The following is a 15,230-nucleotide window of genomic DNA, read 5'->3' as shown; positions in this document are numbered from 1 at the left end:
GACAAGCGTTTAGATCACAATATTACTATATCTGCAATGATAATTGTTCGGCCTAACCTCAGCAACTGCTGAGACTTCCATACTGAAAATGAAGCATACAAGCTTCTTAGTATTCCCTTGAAATACATGCTCCTGAATATGCACGTAGTGACACAGAAAACGGTCATGGGATAAAAATATTCAAAAAAGAGGATCATCCACCTTTTTAAAAACAAAGTGTCTATCCTCCAGAAACGGGTGTCCAACCTCAGAAACTAGCCCTAGACATAATAACAGAACCAAGAAGCTGATGGGTGAACATTCACTGAAAAATCTGGTGAACAGCATACATGATGACAACATATAATAGCCCAAGGGTTCGACAACTTAGCAGAAGATAGAAATGTATAGCTAGATGCATTCATGATGCACCACATATGGATCTAGAATGTTCACCCATTAGACAACCTCATAATAGAAAGCATATGGTGCAAGACTGCACCACAGTTATTATGCACGGTACCATGGACAAAAACCTAAAAGGCATGGAAGGCAACACCATGAAGCCCACATTTGTGGTCCACGGCAGCAATATAACTCATATGCTGTATGCAGGCCCAAAAATTAAATGCAATTCATCTTCCCCCTTTCCTCAAGCAACAACCATCCAGAAATTAAAGGGGCATATAATAGCTACTGCTCCCTCCGTCCCAAAATAGAAGATCATTTTTGACACTATTATATTTTGGGACGGGGGGAGTATTTCTCTACTAAGCTCTTGCGGGCATAATAAACAGAAATTCCAGGGAATAAATTCTGAATGAGTAGTACTAAAACATGCTAATCAGAAGTCTGAAATGAAAGGGAACTCCAAAATGAACACAGAATGCAATTGGTAAGTTGCTAGTGTCTCATATACTCCCCCAAGCATATGGGCACATGAATGGTGTGAATGAATGGAGCTCGGTAAGACACAACAGTGTAGAATTTTATACATGCAACCGTGGCCTGGATGTGAATGAACAAGATAGATCATATGTGCTTTCTTCTCTCTCGGCTTCTCAGTCTCAGTTCACCATTCTCCTTCCTAATTTCTCCAAAAGCCTTCCATCCCGCAGATAGTTCCTAGCTTCCTAGTGTCTTGCTCCCTACCAGGAAGTATCAAGCTACAGCATCTAAATCCAGCAGCCTAGGACGCAAAAATCGTTATCCGATCCCCCGTTGAAACCAGCGTTATCACTAGTTCACTACTCGAAACCAGTTCACTACTCGGTGGCCGGTGCATACTACTGTACAAGTGACAAACGCACAAATCCAAAGATGCATTTTTCTCGAAAAAAGGAAATTCGAAGGCGGAAAGCAGTCACCAGAAAATAGCCCCAAACAGGAACCTACGTAGTAGTACTAGTTTGACGCATCAGTTTCGACAGGAACGTCCATGTTACTTTTCACTTTGTTTTCCTTTTGAGGCTGGGTTTGTAGTCTACAAAGCGCAACTGTGCAATGAATTCCGTCCATCCCAGTTTCGTCCCTGCCATACATGAACCCTGAAAGCAGCAAGCCTCGGATGCATTCGGATGGAACGAAATCTAACGTACGGCCCACGAACACATGGTGCTACGCGTCGTTAACTCGCTCATCGCCCGGAAATGCACAGAAACTAAGCGCTACTCGAAGTTTACTAGCCGAAGTGGAAAGCAACGAGATCGAACTGCTCGCGCCGCACTGCTTGCTAGGAAACAGAGCACGCATCGAAGCCGCGCGCCCGGACGAGCGACGCCGTACGGATCGTTCCCGTCGCCGGCGGCGCGGCATTGGAGCGTAGAGGGGCGCAGGAGGAGGAGAAGAAGGAGGAGGGCCTGACCTGAGACGGGTGGCCGGAGGAGGCCGCCGACTGGGAGCACGACGCAGGAGAGGCAGCGAGGGAGAGCGAGAGAGAGATGGTGGAGGCGAGGACAGGGGGTGGACGGGGCGTTGATGGGGTGGGTGAGAGTGGGCTGGATCTAGGAATTAGTGGGGGCACGGCACGGGTCGCGAACGTGATCGTGGGAGGCCCCCTGCGTGCGCGCCTGCGGGTTTGGTTTTCACCTTTTCCTTTTCGTTTTCTTTTCTATTTTCTTAGCCCGCTTTGGTGTGGTTTGGTGGGCGGTTACGGTGGTGTGAACGTGGGTGGGATGCAGACGGGTTCCTCGTCCCTGGTGCCTTGCCTTGGCAAACGGAATGCTCGTCGGGTCGGTCGTCTCGGTCGGGCCCGTGACAGCGTCGCGGGGCCCGCCTGCGTCGTCTTTGTGCGTTGGCGCGTTACGGTGCTATGGCAGATATTCCGTCGGTCTTTCATTAATCTAAACTCCTAATGTCTCAGTTGGTAGGTTGCGTTTCGAATTTTATTTTCGTCCCATCATTTTCGTTCGATTTTTTTTCGCTGGTTTTTTCGTCCCCCACACCCCACCAGACGCACACACACAAAAAAAACCCGCACAAACACCTCTCGTATCGATCCCCTCGAGGAGAAGCCGTCGCCCCCATCTCCCGTTCCGCCGCCGCCGCCCCCGTGCTCCCTGTTGGTTTTCGTCCAGTGCTCCCTGTTGGTTTTCCCCCTCCGCATCGCTGGATCCAACTCCTCCCTCTCCCTCGGTCTTGCCTCTCCTCGATGTCGCTCGGTCCTCTCGGGGTTCGCCACCCGCCGTCGTACCCCGCCGCCGTGCTCCGCTGTTGCCCCTCCCTCCGCCTGCCTCGCCCCTGCTCTAGGGTTCGCCAGCCGCCGCCGGCCCCCGCCGCCCTGCTCCGCTGTTGCCCGTCCCTCCGCCTGCCTCGCCCCCCTCCCCTACACTCACCCCTGCCCGATCTGGATCTGGATGAGGCGTTGCCTCCCGTTCCTCTCATCACGTCCCTTGTGCCAACCATGGAAGAGGGGAGGAAGAAGTAGAAGCTTCTCTGTAGAATCAGCCGATCGAGCGGGGCTCTTGATCTTGGCTAGCGAGAATTCGGCAGATCTCGTCGATGCTGTAGGGCCTGGCCCGTTCCATGTCTCTGGGAAAGGAGAGGAAGGTGGAGGAGGAGCACCAGGGGACGATGCTGCAGTCGTCGGGGACGCTCTGGGGCGAGGGCTCCGAGACGTCGCCGCCACCTGCGCTGAACCCCAGGGCAGGGTGCGACGAGCCTAGCAAGGAGTACTTGCCGGCCGTACACAGGTATTCTGAAGCTTACCATCTGATTCTCATCATTCACAAATGTGTTCACATAGTTGTTGCTTGTGTCGTTCCTGTTACTGGAGGTGGGCTCCACTGTGGCCTTTAGCCACTCTGCCTGCAAGCTCGACGCCATAGTTTGACAGGGCCAAGGTGGTAGTAGACGATGACGAATATGGCGCCCTGGCTGTCTCTGTTCATGAGATTCCTCTATGGTGGTTGTTGCTTGTGTCGTTCCTGTTACTGGAGGTGGGCTCCACTGTGGCCTTTAGCCACTCTGCCTGCAAGCTCGACGCCATAGTTTGACAGGGCCAAGGTGGTAGTAGACGATGACGAATATGGCGCCCTGGCTGTCTCTGTTCATGAGATTCCTCTATGGTGGCCGAATTTGTATCACACCAGGCTGCTCCCCTCGTATTGCAAATCAGAGCTAGCTTATATTCATCCATAGGTCATGGCTGACTCCAAAGGCAACACTCCTCCAGTCCTCCTGTGCGTGATGGCAAAGCTATGCTACATGATATTATCAGGTTATCATATTACTCACCAAGTCACTAGGCCAGCTTTTGCTGTACTTTTTCTTCATTTTCTTCAGATTTATTTCATGCCCCAATGTTCTGTTATGTGCAGCTATGAGATATTATTTGAAGAACCATGCAAAGCAATTTGAGATGATGCATATAAAGCATCTTGGATTTATTAAGTGTTTTTAAGTATTCAATTTATTAAGAGTTCACTCATCATTGCCGACCGTACACAGGTATTCTGAACCTTACCATCCGATTTTCAGAATAAGAGTTGTCTGTAGAATTCATGGTGGTTAAAACAACAACATCTGTAGAATTCCCCTTTGTCCATGTTGTACCTACAATTTACTACTATATCTGTACTGCTACTTCATTTGAATTTTGTAACCAAAAGAAATGCAGGCGAGCGATTCAGGGTTATTGTTCGAATTGGCTATAATATGTGGGGGTTATTGTTCGAAGTGGCTATAAAATGTGGCTCTAGAGGTGCTGGAGCTGCAAACTTGCCGAGGCCAGCATAAGAAGTGATGGAGTTATCTTCTACTTTTATTTGTTCATGTTGTCTCAACAAATTGACTTGTGTTTATGGCGACTTTTTTATGTGTCCATGGATCAGAGAGGATGGATGATGCAGTGGCCACATCAAGCGCCCTATGCTCGACGACAATGGAAATGCAGTTTCTCAGAGCTAGCAGGAAGGAGGCTGATGGCTTCCCGTTGTAGTAACGCGATGGAGAAGAGACAAGACACCAGGTTCTATTTCTTGTTTTTTGAAGAACACACTAGGTTATATGTGAACAAAATCTGAACTGTAATTTTCGATGTTTGAGATGTCTATAAGTGTACAAATAGAAAGGCGCCAATTAATTGATCATCAAATTCAGAATAGTATGTGTGCAGTAGCTTCTATCTCAATTTGGTTTTTATGTTGTTTGTGTTTGAATTAATTAGCACCCCATACCATCGTGTTTCTTCAGCCTGCAAGGTGATTAGCAGTCAGCAAATTATTGGAAAGATGTTGGTACCTTGTTTTTTTTTTTCAAACTCGACATGCACATTCAAGAATATGTATGGCTACATGCTTTCTATATCTATCAGCTTCATAAAGCATTTGGAGAGGTGCATCTTGTTGGAGAGGTCTGGTATGCATATTTAATTGATGAAAACAAAAGTTTTTGATATAATAAAGATTGATGAAAATTTGGACTTGACTCTACCAGGGACAATTCTCATGATAAATTATACGAAGTTTGTATCTTGGGGACATCTTCATGCCGACTTATGTTAAATATTACGATATGTCCCCTCGTGTGCCAGTTTTGAGATTTTGTTAGAAGTGCATGATCTATTTTTTTGTTCCTGCATGTTTTTTCACCTTTTTGTAGATTTGAGTATAACGTAAAGTTCTAGATGCATATAAGCCTGTGAGTTAACTAAAGCTCACATGATGGTTCTAACTAAATTCTTCAAAAATATGACCATCACGGGATGCCTGCACAAACAACTTTATAAACTGAACTACGTTTTGCTAGATGACTCAAATTTTAGAACGCGAGCATTATTTTTTGGGAATGCAGTTAACAATAGAATCAAGTCAAGCTGAAAACAAGCTACGATTTGCATGTCGTTGTACAGATTGTTTGCCTTCTCGAAGAAATAAAGCTGCATATCCCCAAACTCAACTGTTGTGTCACCATTGAGGACATCTAGCTGCTTGTTGTTCTTTAGTTACTGTTGCTCTTAAGATTAATGTGTTAGATATTCTTAGGATAGAAATTTTATGGAATTTAATGATCATTCATTTAACAAATATTTCCTGTAAAAGGTTGCCTTCAAATTTATGGCCTGCTATTAAAGGGGAGTTACTATGTCGTTTCCACCACCTTGATCGATCCTAACCTCCTCTGTTTTTTATTTTTAAGCTTGCAGCGATTCCTGACTCCCACCGATTTGTCTAAGAACAGATGCCCATCCTCCCATGTCCGGTTTTTAGTTTGTTATGGAATATTAACTATTATCTGTACTCCTAAAGGGGAGTTTGAGGCGGTGATTGTATGGTTTGATTTCGTTCGTTTCGTTCCTCCGAATGAAGGATCTCGATCGATATTTTCCAAACATAACCCATCTCCTTTTTGGTCTTTCCTACTGATTTCCTGCCAAAACGAACGCGTGGAAAATCAGTCCACACTACCAAAATTATTTCCCCTAGCTTCTCCTAATCGTTCTGGAGTGGCGACACATAGTGGTGATGGCGAGCTATGTAGGTCAGCGCCTCCTCTCATCTCTCTACCTGGGATGCCCTGGCCTCTCCTTTCTCTGTGTGCAAGTGATGGTAGCGGGGGATCCAGGGAACGCGGGCCGGTGGCCGACGGGAATGGGGACCAGTGGCAGCAGGGAATGAGATCTGGTCGCGGGCTACTCCTCTCTCTCTCTCTCCCCCCAGTGCTGGTGCGCCGATGCAGTACCAAGTCAAGGTGATCTTAGTCTTCTTCAAGGCGTCAGACAGAACTGAAGAAGATTTAGGTGCCATGAGAGACTTTGTGATGCAAACGAATCATCTCTGTAACTTTGTGATACAATATAAACTTTACAATATAGTTGGTTTCCTATGCAATATAAACTTGACATCTTCGTCTTTTTTTGTTTATATACAAGGGATGGTGACTATGTTATTGTCAATGGTGGTCTGACCTATGACCCATTCGACATTGGTTTGCTACATTTTAACCTTACTTTATATGAATTCTTGTCAGGCTTGTAAACAACTACAATGATATTACACATCACTTTCTGTACTACATTTATGTGCATTCGGATCTCGCCAAGGCTAAGGTACTGTGATTCAAGCTTTTCTTTCTAGGATTTTATTTTGTACAAACTGAAGATATCTATGATTTCTGAAGATGCTTTCATTTCTTTGGATCTTTTATTGTTGGTAGAAATCTGCCTCGTAGCCCCAACTAATGCATCAACTTGGAACCAAGGTCCACCCTCTAATAATCAGGTAGTTTGAGGATGCATATGATCATCTTACTACTATAGATCCTCAACAACCTCTGCATCTGGGAATGCTGGCAGGAAAGGGTTATCTGATATGGTCATGAATGTTGATTTAACATGAATACTTGCATATATGCCACATGTCACGTGTCAGCATATTTGATCTAATATGATATTTTATTTAACTGTAAATGACTGTTTTTTCACACGATTGCAGCATATATGCCGCATGTGTCAGACTCATGGGGGTCAAACAGATGAGGAGAAGGAAGCAGCAAGGAAGAAGGTAGAGGAGATGGATACCTGATCTGCAAGTTCCTGAATTTCAACATTTATTGCGTGTTGCTGTGTTAATATTGGGTGCAGCAATTTCACAACTCTGGGAAAAGCTTCTGCTGGAGGACATCACCTGCGGCATCACCTGCATCGACCTCTCGCTGATTACCATCCCAAGGATGCGCGACCGACTGGCGGAGCAGGGCACCAGTGATAAGTTCACCGATTTGGTCGACTCACCGTTCCCTTCCTCTGTCCACGCAATGCCGCTCGTTGTTGTTAGGTTGTTAATTCATCAAGCCCCTTATTGCGCTACATAGTTTGTTCATCTCGCATGCCTTCTTAGGAGAAATCATGTAATGAAGATAAGCTATTCTTGATTTACATTTTATTTATTTCTTCCTGCTACTTGTATGATTTGCTTTGGAAATCTTCTGACTACTTGCACGAATTTTAGAACCTACTTGTACAGTTGCCTGCATTTTGTGTTTGAGAAACATCTGCTGATTAAGTGTAAAATAATACTTGCAAGTTCTGTTTGTTGACTGCGCCATGATAAGCTTTAGGCCTTCAGCTGTACAAAACTGCTAAAGTAGGTGACAACCACCTGCAGCTCAATCCTTGTTTTTCTCAACATTGACAAGGTAAAGTAAATGGGGAGCCAAGATCGATTGTTGTAAGCCTTTTACTGACTATGAGCAAGGGGATCTAGAGAGGAGCACTGCAATATGAGAATGCCCTTCATTAGCTCTGATTTTCCCTTTTTGTAATACTAGCTTAGAGGGATTTCTGAAACGAGTAGAAGATTAATAACTTCTACGACATCAAAGATCTCTGAGCTTTTAGAGTATGCAGCTTATTGATTTACTTATCGATTTATTCACACTCTATCAGGTTTCTCTTGAACGTGATGCTTTATTTATTGTACTGAACAGTGGAAGCTAACTGTTTCTTTATACAGAATTAGCCTGCACCATTTTTGTAAGTTCTCCTTGATACCAATTTGCATACTTGCGCTACTAGGGCCTTTGGTCAGTTTGCAAATGGAATTCCAGACACGTATACTGAGTTCATGATGGAAATATGCGAGTATTCGGAAGGTTTGGAAGATATTTTAATTACTACCAGATGGAATTTGGGAATTGGTCTTACAAAGAGAAGAGACAAGGAAACATTATATGTCAATGGTTCTTTATTTTCCTGTGTAGATAATGAAACTAGCAATTCTGTAATGAACGAGTTTGTGTGAATACGGAAACTCAAGGTAGTATGATAGCATAAGTGAAAATGTTCTTCATTTTATTTCTTGGTTCGACCAAACTATATTATATCCTAACGTATGCATGATTGACATAATGGTTTTACCTTCTAATTAGCACTACTCTAATAACAATTATGCCTACTATTTAACATTTTGGTGTATTGTTTGGTCTTAGGCATTTTAGTTAAATACATCCTTTTGTGATCAATAATGATTTTTTAGCATGCCATCCTCTTTTGCTGTAGTGGAGATCTGCAGTTACCTGCTAGAAAAGAAAATGGTGTTTCTTATATGTTATGCTTATTTTCTAGGTGCTTCCACCTTCCAAACTACAAGGTCTGCAACCTTAGATGAACAACTACAGCTATATTTGCCCAAGGATGATTTGATTGTGCAAGTAAGCCTACATAATTTCCCTTGTGATTTATATTTATCGGCGAGGTCTCTGTGGCTTGCGAGAAATCATGTATTGACATAACTGAGAAGAACCTATAACAAGTAACTCCACTGAATTTGTGAGATATCTATAGCCGGTACAACATACAACTTGATGGAGTTTGTTAGATCAGCTGTACAAGTTCTATATGTGTGTTTGCAGGGAATCCAAAGCGATGCATAAAGTGATGCATAAAGTGGGAGTTTGCAGGGAATCCAAAGCGATGCATAAAGTGGGATATTTTTCTTTTAATTTATGCACTCATGAAATGGGAAAGAACTAAATCAACCAATTTGCAGGGTGAGTATTCATTGTTTCAGAATTTTATATTCTTGCATGTTAAAACTCCAAGATGGTTGCGAGCTAAGGAAGTGATTTTTGGTGCAACTTCTCGTCCGTTCCTGCTAGCGGCAAGGCAAACCCTAGCGCGCCTCCTCCAGCCTCCCCCCTCCTCTCTTGCTCGCGTCGGTGGCGGCGGGGTATCTTGCCCTTCCACATGGTGGTCCAGTGCGGACAGCGACTCGGAGCGGAGGCGAGCAGTTCTGTAGGACAGTGCGGCGTTGCGGCGGCCGGGGTAGCACGACGATGGCGTCCTGGGTTGGTGGCGCGGGCGGCTTCTCATCGGGGGCGTGGTGGGGCGTGCCTACGCGGGTGGCGGCTGTGGGTGTCCTGGCCAGATCTGGATCGGGCGGGTGCTCTGGCCGGGGCCTAGCAGGCGGCAAGGGCCAGCTGGCAGCGCGCGGGGGCTGGTGTTCACGGTTGAGGACTCCGGTTGCTCTTATAGTACTAGGGGTAGTGTTGCTGTGCTCAACGCCTATGTATCCAGCCTTGGTGTGTGCGTGTGTTATGGTGACGTGCGTTTGTATCTGAGTTGTGGTCGGTCATTGCTTTATATATAAAGCGGGACGAAAGCCTTTTTCGGTAACAACTTATGTTTTTTTTACTCTATGCATATGCAGTCGCATTGTAATACTCGTTGATTTATAACATTTTTGTATCCTATCAAAGTACCATTGGCGGTTATTAGAAGATATAGTTAATTTTGAAACCCATGCATATTTCTTCTTCCACAAAAGGTCAGTGATTTTGTGTAAACTGCTGTTATTTTTATGTTCTTGTGACAGTCACTGAACCTCAATTGTTATGTTTCAGAAATGTTAACATTGTACTGCTTATTTGTAATGATGAAGATCTAATTTCACATGATGATCATGGAAATGCAGCAGCTCACATCGTACTCTCTCTATGATTAGCTCGTCCTTTTGTTAACCTGAAGAAGCAAGCTTGAAATTCTTAATACAGATGTTCCTAAAATAACAAGATGAAATCTTCATTTTTCTTGTTATGACGAGAAGGAATCATAATTGACTTAGTGTATAATTGTCATCAATCCAATCCTACTTTCTGATTTATTATTGTTTGAATATGTGAATAAATTTACTTTTGTGTATAAATCCGGTCCATTCCCTAACTTGCTAATTACCTTCTTACAGCTCATGGTGGATCTGTGTATGAAAATATGACCGGGCATAAACATGAAAGAACTCGGAACTAAACTGTAAGTCATGTGTGCATTGAGCTAAACTAATTTTTAGATGTTGCAACGAGTTGTAAAACTGAGACTAATGCTTTAAATTTATATCCAATTACTTAGTAAGAACTATGATACATCAGTAGTAGGTTACTTGAAGTGTCCGTCAATAGTATTTTGTTTCGGTACAACATTTTAATTGAGTCTATCATTGCCATGAGATTTTGTGGGATGTCCATTTGTCCCATAAAAAATTATGTGGACACATGCATGCATCCCACTTATATTATGCGACAGTTGTGGATGGGGGTAGGGGTTAGTATGTTTAGTTATGTCTGAGCGGGATAATTTCCCTACTCAAGAAAATGTTGCAACTTATATTTCATTAGAGATGGCTTTGTAGCAAATTGCATGATCGAGCGATTCATTTTTTTTCATCAAGTCGTATAATTTATTTGGTTAGGATAGAAAGGTAAATGCATTGGTTGGTTGCTTCAAGAGTTAATAACGGACACAACGGAAAGTGGCAATGGCTTTGGAGACATCAAAACTGTCTTCTTGGCTTGGGGGCATCATGGTTGGCGCACGCCTCCTCCCCTTGATGAAGGCCGGAGGATCGACACAAACACGTGGAGAGGGGATCATGGTGGAGAGTGGACGGTTGGCGGGGGACTCCTCGGCGGTCCGTGGGGAAGTATCGTGTGAAGGAGAGAGGACGCCATGATGAAGGTGAGGTGAAGGTCATCCAGTTTTAAAAGGAGTGGGCTCCAGCGAGAAATGTCCTGCTACGGTGGGAAACAGAGCGGGAAGGGATGGGTCAGGTAGGAAGTGAGAAGATGCATCGTACAGTGGGGTTTTTGTGTTGGGCCATTCATTTGTCGTTTGGGATATTTTCCCATATAAAGAAACAAAAGAGTCAAAGAAAGCATAGAAAATGTTTCTCGTCCGAACAACCACGTATTTCTTCACATATGGTCTGGATTTGGGGTAGTTCGGACTGTTCAGGCGATTGGATTTTGGAGAATCTGTTGGGTGCCCATTTGATGTCCAAACACGTCATGATGTATGAGGGATAAATGAGTTTCGGCCTTGGAGACAAGGTTTATAATTTGTTTCCTTCATATATATATATATTATAGCCCGTAGCAACAGACAAATGAGTTTCGGTCTTGGAGACAATCTTTATCATTGTTTCCTTTATTTATATGTATTATAGCCCGTAGCAACGCACGGGCACTCTACTAGTGTATATAGCAAATCGGTTTTTCTATTTCACATTACGAAATACCATCCAGCTTCGTCAGTTCCGGCCGCCCTTCCGGTCCACCCGACCGTTACGACCCCACGCGCCTTCCGGATTTTTGAGCAAAAATAATGCTTGAATTGGGATTTGATCTCTGGTCTACAGGTAATCAACGAAGGGAACTAACCACCTCACCTATGACACTCATTGTTGAACAAGCTAAGGAAAATATTGTTTTTGACATGTTTTGCCTTTAATATTTTAGCACTAAAAACTTTTATTTCACTTATCAAACCTGGCACATAAACTTTTCCCGTGGTAAATTCTCCATCACCACCACGATAAATGACGCACCATCAATATGATAACTTTTGTATAGCACGTGGTACATTATGTGTAAGTAACATGGTCATAAGCATTGAAGGCGTGATAAATTTGGTGATAGCATCGTGGTAACTTTGATCATTGGGAAGAAATTTGTTGAACCCCGGCCCCCTGTAATTTCGATAAGTAGCATGATAACATTCACGCCATAGACCTGATAATTTAGATACAAAAATCGTGGTAACTTTAACCATTGGGGAAGAAAAATGTGAAAAGATACCAGATAATTTATGTGTAAATAGATGGTAATATACGCAGTGCACATCTGATAACTGAGGTAAAAACACCATGGTAACTCTGACCATGGGGAAGATATTTTTTAAAAAAGATACTCCGGTATCTTCTGTGTAAATAGCACGGTACTATACCTCCCTCCCCTGGTATTTTTATGTGTAAATAGCATGAAAAGATATGCACCGCGATAACTAAACACCATGATAAGTTTTTGACCGTGGGGGAAAATTTTGCTGAAACATACCCCTGACAAATTTTGTGTAAATAGCATCATATTTTGAGCACTGCGGGCTTGATAGGTTACCTAGAATCACCATGATAACCTTTTGTCCCGGGAAAAAGTTGTTCAAAACATCCCCGATAATTCTTTGTGTGAATAACATGATAATGTAAGCACCGCATAACCGGTAACTTACAATATAAACATGATGGTAACTTTTTACCAAAGGAAAACAAGTTGTTAAAAACATACACTCGCCTGGCATGGGTCTCTTAGATGAACACAACACATGATGTGCCATGGAAAAGCCACATAATGTTTAGTGTCATGAGGGGCACACGTGCTCGTGGGTTGGCCCAAAAAACGACCCACTTTGACCCGCTATAGGCGTGATAAGTTATGCAAAAACATCATGATAATTTTTGACCTATGAAAAAAGTTATCGAAACACACCCAGGTTTTTAGGTGTAAGTACCATGATAATATACGAACTGTAGACCCGGTAACTCATGTACAATCCCCCATGGTAACTTTGACCAGGGGTGAGGTTGATGTACACATACCCTGATAACTTATGTGTAAGTATCACGGTATTTTACACATCGAAAACCTTATAACTTGTGTACAAAACACAATGGTAACTTTGAAAGGGGTGTTGTTGTTGAAACATAGTACCTGGTAAGTTCCATGTAAATAGCACGGTAATTGACGCAACACAGGCCTGATAAATTGCATGCGAATACCATGGTAACTTTGTCCTGAGGGAAAATCATGGTAATTTTCTATACTTTATTGTAGTAACACAATGGTAAAAAAAGGGATCAAAACGATTAGTTTCTTTAGTTTGAGCAACAAATACCTAAGGGTGAGTTGGTTGTGGTGGCGCGCTTTGGTGCCAAGGAGGTGTGGGTTCGAATCCCACATGCGCAATTTTTTTATCATGTGGTAGACGTGAAGAAGTGGCAGTTTTCTTGGGGGTGGGCGCGCGAGATGTGCGGGAGAAGCAGATTTCTCCGGCGAGCCTACAGGGTCATTCGGGAGAAGGTGGGGTCGAAGGAAGGGGGATCGTGTGGTACTTTAAAGTGAAAGAAGTAGAGGTATGGCAGTTTTGCTTATATGGCACACATGTGCCAAATATCACAGTCCATATAATAGTTGTATAAGTCTGTAGCGGACGAAGCTTCGACGTAAGCCATACATGAGGGAGCCCCAAGATATTTTATACTGCATCCCAAATGATTCTTGCTAATAAACTATTTGAGGTGTACTTGATTTTTTTTCATTTTGATTTGAAAAACAAAATGGAGTTACAGCGGAAGAAGACTGCATTTCAATTGTTAAAACATTTATCTGCAGTGACTATGCAACTATAGAAGCGTTGTGCTAAAATTTGGAATTATGGAGGGTTCATTTGGCCTTTTTTACATTAATTGAGTTTTCTAGGCATTTAATGTGCATAATTCAAATTTGAACTACAGTCACATGCTCCAGTGCACCAAAGTTGGTTGAAAAATAATATGTGTCCTTGAGTGAATGTTTAGGCCCCATGCAAGAAATGAGAATGAATTTCAAACATCTGGGCATCGTGGCTCGGCACAAACATTGAGAAACTTGGTTTTAAAATTCCCGTCAATCCAAAACTCGCCTGAAAATCATGAAACTTGGCATGGTTTCATGACATGCCACCAACATGGTGTGGTAAAAAGTTGTCCTATTTGTGACAAGTTTTGTGTCGGTGCAACAAACCCTGGTGTGTGTTGCCCAGACTGTACACGAGCTCGAGAGCAAATTACAACATTCAAGACAAGGCCAAAATAGTAGAGGCGACTCTTTTTGAGAAATCAGATGAGCGGACTAAGAAGACCAAAGACAAGCCAAATGACAAGCTTCCACTAAGGAGAAACCTCCCTTGCCAAGCAGGCGAGCTCAGTCAGGTCGAGGTCACACCGAAGACAAGTCTCAGGGCTCCCCCGGCAAGCTTAGTGTAACGCCCCGGATCCGATGCGCCAGGTGTCTGCCAGTTATTCGCCGTCGTTGCCATGTCATTTGCTTGCGTGTTGCATTTTATCATGTCATCATGTGCATCTCATTTTGCATACGTGTTCGTCTCATGCATCCGAGCCTTTTCCCCGTTGTCCGTTTTGCAATCCGGCACTCCTATGCTCTCCGGCGTCCCCCTTTTATCTTTCGTTGTGAGCGGGTGTTAAACTTTCTCGGAATGGCCTGAGGTTTTCCAAGCGGCCTTGGTGTACCACCGGTAGACCGCCTGCCAAGTTTCGTGCCATTTGGAGTTCGTTTGGTACTCCAACGGTTAACCGCGTAGCCCGAAACCCCCCTTTCTCTTTGCAGCCAACACCCCTCCAAAGTGGCCCAAAGCCCATCCTAACCCCTCCATGCTCTCGGTCGTTCGATCACGATCGTGTGGGCGAAAACCGCTCCTAATTTGGACTCTCCTAGCTCCCTCTACCTATAAATAGGTGCTCCCCATCGGATTTTCGCGCAGTCCAACCCTAACCTAGGCCCTCTCCGCAGCCGGACATGTCCGATCTCCCCCGGACGCGTCCGCTCCGCCGCCCTCCGCCAACCGGCGTCCGCCACGTGGCCCGCGCCGCTGCCCCGCGCCGCCGGCCCGCCGCGGGCCCCCGAGGCCCGATCCGCCCGGCCGCCGTCGCCTCCCCTCCCCGCCGCCCGAGCGGAGCGCCGCCGCCTCCCGCGCCTCGCCGCCGGCGAGTTCCGCTCCGCCGCCCCTGCGTCTCCTCCTTCCGCCGGCCGCCGCCGCGGGCACCGGCGAGGCCCCGCCGTCGCCCCTCGCCCCGCCGGCTTCGTTCGCGCCCCGCGACCATCTCCCCCGCCGCCGACCTCCGACTCATCGACCTCGCCGGCCGGCGCTCGCCGCGCCTCCGCCCGCACGCCTCACCGGAGCGCTTCTGTGCCTCGCGCCGCCGCGCGCC

The 15,230-nt window shown here is 44.9% G+C and overlaps 1 protein-coding gene and 1 long non-coding RNA gene across 10 annotated transcripts in view; one reads left to right on the top strand and one right to left on the bottom strand.

Annotated features, from left to right (window-relative positions):
- LOC123159339 (spore wall protein 2) overlaps positions 1 to 2,033 on the bottom strand; it is a 4,948-nt gene extending 2,915 nt beyond the window's left edge. Inside the window, exon 1 of one of the 2 annotated variants that reach the window (XM_044577164.1) lies at positions 1,844 to 2,033. The gene's annotated coding sequence lies outside the window, so the exon portion shown is untranslated. The remainder of the gene's footprint in view (positions 1 to 1,843) is intronic. The other variant, XM_044577165.1, reaches the window with a different exon arrangement.
- A 405-nt stretch (positions 2,034 to 2,438) lies between these two features.
- Positions 2,439 to 9,610, top strand: LOC123160155 (uncharacterized). 8 transcript variants are annotated; one of them, XR_006480016.1, is made up of 9 exons: positions 2,439 to 3,170; positions 3,254 to 3,697; positions 3,798 to 3,927; positions 4,089 to 4,447; positions 6,448 to 6,526; positions 6,634 to 6,698; positions 6,912 to 7,951; positions 8,543 to 8,628; positions 8,830 to 9,610. It is a non-coding gene; the product is annotated as an uncharacterized lncRNA (long non-coding RNA). The 8 variants fall into 8 exon arrangements; XR_006480021.1 differs by having other exon boundaries at positions 3,798 to 4,447; positions 6,912 to 6,980; positions 7,061 to 7,951; XR_006480017.1 differs by having other exon boundaries at positions 3,798 to 4,447; positions 8,830 to 8,967; positions 9,076 to 9,610.
- Positions 9,611 to 15,230: the final 5,620 nt, after the last annotated feature.

The sequence above is a fragment of the Triticum aestivum genome, chromosome 7B, assembly GCF_018294505.1.
Source record: "Triticum aestivum cultivar Chinese Spring chromosome 7B, IWGSC CS RefSeq v2.1, whole genome shotgun sequence".
Lineage (NCBI taxonomy): Eukaryota > Viridiplantae > Streptophyta > Magnoliopsida > Poales > Poaceae > Triticum > Triticum aestivum.
The sequence above is the reverse complement of the archived record's forward strand: the minus strand, read 5'-3'. Positions and strand labels throughout refer to the sequence as shown.